Here is a 9,308-nt window from a genome sequence, read left to right as displayed (position 1 = left end):
TGTCACTGCTACTCAGTAATCTGGGGAGGTCCCTGACCACACACTTTCCCATGACAATATATCTCCTGATCTCCTACCTCTGGTATTGATTGTGGACCCAAGAAAGATGAAGTCATTGACAGTTTCAATCTTTTCTCTATCTATCATGATGTTGCCTATTGGTCTAGTAACGAGTATTTTTATTTTCTTGGCATTGAGAATGCAATCTATAATAAGGCCAGAGACCAAAGTCCATTAGTGGTTAATATGATTAATTAGTGATTAATTGGAGATGCGAGGGAGGGGTAAAGGGAAGTCATTACTTAGAAAGTAGTGAACATTTTCTTATGGATACGGGAAATTTAGTAATGATTATGGGTTATGGTGTTACAATATGATTAATGTTACTGATATCACTAATTTGTACACCTGAAAAATGTTAACAGGTGTCATTTTTGTTGTTTTTTATTTGAGTGATGGTTTACAGATCATACTGGGGTTTTACAAAATCATCATACCCATTTTGCTTTGTAACATTAGTTACCATTAACGTAATGAAGTACATACAATGTCTAATCAACCCCTTATTGTGTAGTCTTTTCTTTTATCCATCTTGTCTGTTTATTAGTTTTTACTCCCCTCTATCTTCCTTCTCCTTTTTACTAACCCTCCAAGATTGATCCTGTCTGTGTAAACTGTCTTTAGCTTTTTGGAAGAATGGTCTGACACAATAATTAGGAAGCTCTGTTGGCACAGTCCTTTGGGACTTGCACTGCCAACCCAAAGGTGAACCTCTGGTGGTTCGAATCCAACAGGTGCTCCAGGGGAGAATGATAGGCAATCTCCTCCCATACGATTTCAGCCTCTGAAAACCCACTGGCGGGTCAGCTATGAATCAGTTCTGACTCAGTGGCAAGGAATTTTGCTACCATGATGTTATATGTATTTTTATAACAATAAAAGAAGGAGAAAATAACTCTGATAACAAGTGCTTAAGTAGAACACGGAAAATTCAAAGTGTCAACAAAATATGGAAAAGTTTCAAACTGGCAAAAAGTAGAAGGGTGATGACAAGTTGTTTAAATTACATATTAAAATAAAAGGACTAATTTTCAAAGGACATTATTTCTAATTTCATGCTCTGTAATATGGCATCTTGAAAGCCCATCAGCCTTGATTAGCCAAATGAAGTTTCAGGACAAACTATGTTTCAAAGAGAAGAGGGAGGAATTTGGAGTGGAAAAGAAAGCTCCCCATCTGTGCCTGACTTTGAAGACGTTCCTCTGTAAGAACTGATAACTAATTGGTGAGCAATCTTTTTTTTTTTTTCCAAGGGGGTGGATTTACATCATACATTTCATGTCTCCAGGGGGAATTCTAATTACCAGCTCCAATCATTTCTGATTGATTTGCTTTTTTATCCATCCAAGGTATTCTCTGCTCTATGATGAAATCAAGCCTCCAATAATTCCAAAAATTTCAGAGCAATTTACAAGCTCCAGATGCCTGAAAATCTGTTCATGTCCATTTAGCATTCAGGAAAAGAGCTTCGCCAAACGTAATCTGAAGAGGAATACATTTGGCATTTACTCACCATTAATATTCTTGAAGCAAACTAATATCATATAATGAATGAGTATCATATCATGAATGGGCCCTCAAAATTGCTTTGAGCGTTAATCTACTCTAAATGAACTTTAGTAAGTTCACTTCTAAAGTATAGGCCATCCTCAGACCCACAGGCTAAGGTTGGGAAGGGTCTTATTTTAACAATCAACTTAACAAAAAAAATTATCTTCTTTATTGTTATCAGGTGTCATCACATCAACTACAACTCATTGTCACCCTCTATGAGCAACAGATTGAAACTCTGCGGCAACCTGCACCACCCTCACGGTCTCCACCATGGTCAAGTTCACTGCTGCAGTCACCGTGTTGATTCGTCTCATTGACGGTCTTCCTTTCTTTTGTGGACCCTCTATGTTTTCCAGCATGGTTTGGGTTTTCTTTCCCCAAAGACTAGCCCCTCTTGACCACACGCTCCATTATATGAGATGCCGTTTCATCATTCTTGCCTCTAAGGTACACAACAACAACAATAGCAACTATGAAATATAATCTCAAAAGGACGTTCTATTATCAGGTTGTTGTTGTTGCTAGGTGCTATAAAGTATGACTCAGAGTAACCCTATGAACAACAGATCCGAATCCCTGTCCTGTCCTGTGCCATCCTCACAATGTGTCAAACTCATTGCTGAAGCCACTTTGTACAATCCACCTGGTCGAGGGTCTTCCTCTCCTCTGCTCTCTCCACCTTTCCAACCATGATGTCCTTCTCCAAGTAACAGCCTCTCCTACCAACATGCCGAATGCACTTCCTCTTAGACAAATTTGTTTGTTATTCTGGCAGTCTATGGGATATATTCAATACTCTTTCCAGCAACACAAATCTTGGTACAGTGATATTGTATAGATGAGTGTGTATGTCTTTTATTTGGAAAGAAAAATAGTATCTGCCAAAAGCTCAGTTATATTCATCTTTTCCCTTGGTCTGATGTTGATTCCAATTCAGTGAAGAAGAATAGACAACACAGAATCAAAGAATTTTAGCACTGAAAAAGATACTAGGAGCCATCTCTTCCAAGTGTATACAACTTATCCCAGAATTGACAGGCACATCAGAAACCAGTATGTGCATTTGCCACAAGAATGTTTCCATAGATAGTAATGTTAAACAGGAGACTGGGTGAAGTGGCTGGACTCTGTAAGATGGGTTCCCTTGTTCTGGTTGAGAGTTGGCATGGCATGTTTGGTTGTTTTACTTAAGCCTCTTGTTTAGAGTCAACAAGACCTCCTGGAGGGCCCTTGTATTTAAAAGTTGGGCCTGAAGGATTATATTTTAATCCCTTGTTACTATATTTTGGAGGAACATTCTTCTAAGATGTACAGAACTCTTCTGTCAATTTGCTGCACTGAGGTAATCTGGGTTTGCTGTGATGCTGAACCATGTGCCACTGGGGTTTCAAATGACATAATGGCTACCCAAGGTGTACAGTGTATGGTGGAATTCCCAGTTTAAGACAGGTTTGGAAGAGGAGGGGCATCCACTTCCTAAACCACATGACTCTGGAAACTCTATGACCTTGGAGAAACAACGATAGTTATAGAAAGGCTTCAGGTCTTTTGTTCATAGAGTCACTATGAGTTGTGCTTGACTCAATGGCAATCAACAACAATGTTAAACACACATATTGGATAGATAATGAACACTGCACTGGAACAGATGAGAGGAAGACTGGAGAAATGTTATGATTGGGCATTATAAGTATGGGAACAATCTGAAACAAGAGGTACATTACAAAATGGGCTGGGGTGGTGGGAAAGGAAGAGGAGGGAGGAAAATGCACAACAATGAATGAATGAATAAAACCCAACCTTTCTGTAAACTTCCATTAAAGTCACAGCTTCAGGTTGCAGAGTCTGGTGGATGGAGGGGTGAAGGAATTAGGAAAGACCCATTGGGCATCTGAGAGACGTTAGGTACCTTTCCCAAGTTGGCAAGACCACTGACTGACATGGTTAAGGTTTAAGACCAGACTCTCCATGTCCAAGTCGTTGCTGTGTTCCCTCACTGGAAGATCTTTTCATGGTGTATATCTCTCACATCTGAACCACTTAGCCATCAGAGATAGGATATTTGGACTGGTGAGATCTGGGTTACTCACCCAACTCTAAATTTAAGACCATAAGTTCCATGCTGTCCAGATAGTCTGGAAATGCTCTAGGTCAAACCATGGGGCTTGAATTCAAGGACAGGTAAGTATCAGGCAGAGGAGCTAGATTAGATAAGGGCTCCCAGAGGGACCCAGCTCTGCGCCTGCCTTGTGTCTCCAGGTGCCTGGCCAGGAGCTGGACAGTCTTGACAGCCCACAGAGAGAAGAGCCTGAAGGTGTGGGTCAGCGCTCTTTGTGACCCCAGGCTCACCAGAAGCAGCAGAAACCACCCTAAAAGGGCAATGACCTTGGCACATCCTGAGGCTTTAATAGCCAAGTTCTGGGTTGGGAAACGCTTGCTGTGTTAGCACTGAGCCATTTCCTCTTCTTCTGTCTGTTTATACTTTCATGCCTCAGACTATCCCTTTGTGTACACTTAACAACATCTGTGGACAGAGCTGGTAATTACAAAGAGAAATCAGAGTGTTCGCAAGGGAACAGAATGCTCTTCCTTCTCTTGCGGAGAAACTGGTGGATCTGAACCATGTCCCTCTGAGATTGCAGCGCAACTTCTTACCACTAAACCACCGGAGCTCCAGGGTACTACTACTTGAAAAAGAGAGAGATGAGATGAGGAAAAGACAAAAACAATGTGATTTCAGGTAAGTACAACAGTGTAACTACAGATGAGTACAATATATTAACTATAGGCAAGTATACTATCACACTGGTCAACAGGTGAACAATTCTGACTCAAAGAAATTTGAGTGACAGTCATGGCTACCCAACTAGAGCTTGGCAACATCTGGATAAGAACTCCCGAGTATCCCATTTTCTTTCCACCACAGTTGAATTTATCAACTGTCCCAGTTTGTCTGGGACAGTGGGGTTTCTCAGGACATCAGCCTTTCAGGACAAAAAGTGAGAAATACCACGTTAAGCAGAAAAGTTAGCCACCCTACTCTTAACTGCCATGCAACAACCCCAACTTACTATCTTCCTATGGAACTCATCCTTCAAAGATTTCACTTTTAATTCCATTACAGGCCAGGGAATATTCTTGTTGTGTTTATGTGCCCTTGAGTCAACTACAGCTCCAAGTGGACCTATCAACAACAGATCTGAATCCTGTCCTATCCTGTGCCATCCTCACCACTTCTGACACATTTCAGCCCCTTGTTATAGTCACTATGCCAATTTTTCTAGTGGAAATTCTTCCTCTCTTACGCTGCCCAAGTATGTCCAGGCATAATACCTTTTCAAGCATGATTTCCTTTTCCAAGGATTGTCTCTGTTCTCTTCTCCAACACCATAACTCAAAGGGCATTTGTATTTCTCCTGTCACCCTTAGTCATTATCCAACACTCAAATACATAGCAAGTAATTAAAAAATACTATGGCTAGGATCAGGTGTACCATAGTCTTTAAACTGATGTCATTGTTCTTGACCTCTTGGTCCTTTACAGCAGATTTTCCCAATGTCTTGATTTCTTGACTGCTGGTGTCAAGGGTGTTGATTGTGGATCCAAGTAAGATGATATCATTGACAATTTCAATCTTTTTTCCAATCTCTAATGCTGTTGCTTATTGACCCAGTAATGAGGATTTTTGCTTTCTTGATGTTAAGATGTAATGCACAGTTAAGGCTATAGTCTTTTATCTTCTGCAGTTAAGAGTTTTAAGTCTTCCTCACCTTCAGCAAGTCAGGTTTTATCATCTGCATAACACGGCGTATTGATGAGTCCTCCTCTGATCCTGACGCTACATTCCTTTTCACAGAGTTCAGCTTTTTTAGTAATTTGCTCAGCATACACAATGAACAGGGGTGGGGAAAGGATCCAGCTTTGCTGTCTCTCTGTCTTGACTTTAAACCATGCAGTGTTTCCTTGCTCTGTTCAGACAACAGCTTCTCTATACCGCGATCAGTTTCACATGAGCACAATTTTGGGATTTCTATTCTTTTTATCGGAGACAGTACGACTGGCACAGGGCAGAACGGAGTTTAGGGCTGTTGTACATAGGGTCGCTATGAGTCGCAAGTGACTCGACAGCACATAACAACAACAACAACAAATCCTTGTCAAGTTTAAAACTTAGAACTTACTGGCTTTGTGATTCAATTGATTAAACACCTATGTGGATCCTTCAAAAGCACTGTTGGGACAGTGGTTAAGAGCTCTGGTGTTCACTAAAACAGAAAACCAAGAAACTGCTGTGCAGTAGAAAGGTGAGGCAGTCTGCTTCTGTGAAGACTTGCAGCCTTGAAAACCCTGGGGGAGAGTTTTACTCCATCCTACAAAGCTGCAGTGAGCTGTGTTCAAATGGATGGCAGTGGGCTTGCCTTTGGTGTTAACATGATTTTTCCTTTCTTTTTAAATTAATTTTCATTAAGACTTTGACAAAAGTTTACAGAAAACTTGGATTTCCATTCATTTATTGTTGCACATTTTCCTCCCTACCCACTTATCAGTTCACTTTTGTCTTTTAAAAAAGTCTTTAATGACTGCACAATTTCCTACTCAACCCAAGTCCAGTTTACGATGTACGTACGGTTATCATATAATCCTTTTATAATTCCCTCATCTGTTTCAATGCAGTGTACATTATTTATCCCCTCTTTTCTTAGTTTACCCCCAACCCCCAGGTCAGTCCTATTTTGTAACAGTGGCATTATGCAGTATTTGTCCTTTTGTGGCTGAGATATTTCGCTCAGCATAATGTTCCCCAAGATCACCCATTTTGTATATTTTTAGTTCCTTGTTTTTCAGTGCTGCATAGCATTCCATTGTGTGAATATACCAGAGCTTCTCTATCCAGTCGTTTGTTGATGGGCACTGGAATTGTTTTCATCTCTTTGCTATTGTGAACAATACAGCAATAAACATGGGTGTGTTTATATCTCTTTGGATGGCAGTTCTGGTTTCTTTAGTATATATGCCCAGTAGTAGAATTGCTGGGTCAAATGCTATTTCTATTTCCAACTTTTTGAGAAAGTGCCATACTGCCTTCCATAGTGGTTGCACCATAGGTGATTTTTCTTAAGAATGTTTTAAATATTCAAAGAATTTTTAACAAGAAAAATATTTTTAAGGATAGTTTTTTTTGTGATAAACATTATTAAGGAATGAATTGTGTCCCTTCCGTAAAATAATCTTAGAATCCCGACCCTTATACTTGTGGATGAAGAGTATTGACTGTCCTATGGACTGCCAAAAGAACAAACAAGTCTGTCTTGGCGGTGCTAAACACCTCTAAGGATAGAGGCAAGGATGGTGAAACTTCACCTCACATACATAGGGCAGGTTGTCAGGAGGGCTGGTCCCTGGAGAAGGAAGGACATTATGCTTGGTAAACTAGAGAACTGGGAAGCACGATGAAGATGCCCAAGGAGATGGTGTGAGACAGCGGCTGCAATGACAGGTGTTTGAGGCTGGCGCTAGACTGGGAAATCGTTTGTTCCTCTGTATATGGGGTTGCTAAGAATCACAACCAACTTGACGGCACCTACCAACAATAAGAAGATGCCCAACACGGTTCCAGGTGCTAGGGATACAAAGCTGAACATAACAGACAAAACCTCCTGCCACTATGCAGATAAGCTATAGGAATTATTACAGAATGATGTGTTCTAGAAAGAAACATAAAGTAGGGATGGTGACTGAGGGGTGCAACAGGGGAGAAGGAAGTAGGGATGGTGACTGAGGGGTGCAACAGGGGAGAAGGCAGAGTTTTGAATGAGATGGTAAAGGAAAGTCTCCTTAAAAAGATCACACACGACTAAAGGGTTAAGGCAAGTGAAAGAGGAAGTCATTCAATAAAAGGGTTCGGAACAAAGGAGATAGCAAGTGGTCCACGAAGAGAGAACAGAAGTCATAGAGGTCTAGTACATTCAAGGAAGCAAGAATGTCATGGTTGGCACACAGAAGGGATGGAAAGCAGGAGAAGGTCAGAAGGGTCCTTAACATGGAAAGCTAGACCAATAGGGTCTTCTTTTTTTTTCCCACAATAATACTCAATTTATTATAATATGACAAATTGACAAACTGTTACTACTTTTTCCTGCTCAGAATATATTAAAGAGAACATTCTTAAATGACATACATTTATATTTAATCTATTACACACACACAAACAGATAAATAAATTGTAGTTATGTGCCATCGAGTTACCTGTGATTCATACTGATCCTACATACAACAGCTCTAACCTCTGCACTATCCTGTACCAATCTTACTGTCTCTGACACATCTACTCCCATTATCCCAGTCATTGAATCAATCCATCTCATTGAGGGTCTTACTCTCCTGCACTATTCCTCCACCCTCCCAAGCATGACGTCCCTCTCCAAGGACTGGTCCCTCCTTGCAATATGTCCAAAGTATGTCAGATGAAACTTTAGAATCCTTGCCTCCAAGGAGCAGCCTTATTTAACCTTTCCAGGATGAACCTGTTCATTCTCTTAGCAGTCCATGGTATACTCAATACTCTTTTCCAACACCACAGCTCAAAGGCATTAGTTAGACCAATAGGGTCTTCTAATGTAGTTCAAATTCACCAGCTGCGCTGTGGGAGAAGGGTGGATTTTTTTTTAATTTCCAAAAGAGCAAACAGGTTCGTCTTGAAGGAAGTGCAACTAGAGGATCCTTAGAGGCGAGGGTAGTAAAACTTTGTCTCTATACTTTGGACATATTCTCAGCAGGAACTAATCCTGGGCGAGAGACATAATGCTGGGAAAGGTAGAGTGTCCAAGAAATAGAGGAAGACCCTCAACAAGATGAACAAAGACAGTGGCCACCACAGTGAGATTGAGCATAACAAAGATTGTGGGTGCAGGGTAGAGTAAGGTTCAGATCTGTTGTGCTGAGCCATAGTCGACTTGATGGCACCTAACAACAACGGGTTCCAATTGTGGACCTAAGTAAAATGTAATCACTGGCAACTTCAATCTATCTATCTATCTATCTATCTATCTATCTATCTATCTATCTATCTATCTATTCTCTTTCTATTTATTACCTATTATCTATCTATCCATTATCTATTATCTATGTATTATCTATCTATCTATCTATCTATCTATCGATTATCTATCTACCTATTATCTATCTATCTATTATCTATCTATCTATCAGCTATCTATCTATCTATCTATCCATCATGATGTTGCATATTGGTCAGTGGTGATAGATAATATTTTTTCAGTGTTAACAAATAATACATATTTTAGTCTTTGATCTTGGAAGCAGGAGTGGCATTCACTTTCTAAACAACATGCCTCCGGAAACTGTATGAACTTTGATACATGTTGATGGTTGTAGAGGAGCTTCAGGCCTTTTGTTCGTAGGGTCGCTATGAGTCGTGCTCAACTTGAAGGCAGTCAACAACAGTCTTTGACCTTCTGCTGTAAGGGTTTCAAGCCTTCTTCACTTTCGTCAAGCAATGTTGTATCATCTGTATCACGTTGGTTGTTGTTGAGTCTTCTTCTGATTCTGATGCCTCAAATCCAATTATGTGCTCTGGATACTGAACTGATACAGAGAAAGGATATACCCGTAAAACACGTTTCCTAATTTTAAGCCATTTTGTGTTCACATGTTCTTTTCTGCTTCTTGGTCC

Source organism: Elephantulus edwardii, unplaced genomic scaffold, assembly GCF_000299155.1.
Source record: "Elephantulus edwardii isolate Elephantulus edwardi_28Jun2011 unplaced genomic scaffold, EleEdw1.0 scaffold00011, whole genome shotgun sequence".
Classification (NCBI taxonomy): Eukaryota; Metazoa; Chordata; class Mammalia; order Macroscelidea; family Macroscelididae; genus Elephantulus; species Elephantulus edwardii.
This window is presented reverse-complemented; position numbering follows the sequence as displayed.